This window comes from Pteropus alecto, unplaced genomic scaffold, assembly GCF_000325575.1.
Source record: "Pteropus alecto unplaced genomic scaffold, ASM32557v1 scaffold3, whole genome shotgun sequence".
NCBI lineage: Eukaryota > Metazoa > Chordata > Mammalia > Chiroptera > Pteropodidae > Pteropus > Pteropus alecto.
Window position 1 is genome coordinate 946,496 of NW_006442484.1, and position 722 is coordinate 947,217.

The window sequence follows — 722 nt, forward strand, 5'->3', positions numbered from 1 at the left end:
AGAGAGAAGTAATTTCATTTTCTGACATAAACACTATAACATCTGTACTATCTTTTCCTTTCCTTTCCTCTTTCTTCTTTCACCTCTGAGTGACGGTAAAGATGATGGCCGGAGTCTTGGGGGAACCCAGGTTCCTCATTAAAATTGTCCCGGTGCACAGCTACCTTCCCACGGTTGGTTCTATAAGATACCTCAGCATGCTCCCAGTAAGTCCCACTTTCTCCGAAGCTAGTCTGATTTTATTTTTGGTCTCTTACAAAAAGAATCCTGAGTAATACAGTGTCATGAACTTCTTGGCCAGATAAAAAAGAAAGACTGAAATAATAAATTCTTCAAGAAAATACGTAAGTCAAAGGCAATATCGTAAGACATGAACAAAAATATTCCTACAAATCTATTCTTAACAGCTTCGAGCATGTCATAAAGTTAAACATTTTCTAAGTTTATATGAATATCTTCCTATGAATAGTTCCCACAGAGAAATGATAATTTCAAAGACTATGATTGAAATCATATTTTATACGTTTGTGTGACTGTCTAGGACACAAGTATAAATACATATATGTGCAAAATAGTATTAACTGTGGATTAAAAAAAAAACAGTAAACGAAATGTTTCCAGTAAATTTCTTTTACAAGAGTAGTGAGGGGAAATCTTGTAAAACTCAAGCTGATGTGGGGAGGGCAGTTTCTGCATAGCCGAGTCAGTGAACAGTCTTCAAG

The 722-nt window shown here is 35.6% G+C and overlaps 1 protein-coding gene across 4 annotated transcripts in view; it reads right to left on the reverse strand.

The window, feature by feature from the left end:
- Positions 1 to 722, reverse strand: part of CRYZL1 (crystallin zeta like 1) — a 30,103-nt gene that overhangs the window by 14,855 nt on the left and 14,526 nt on the right. The window lies entirely within an intron of this gene.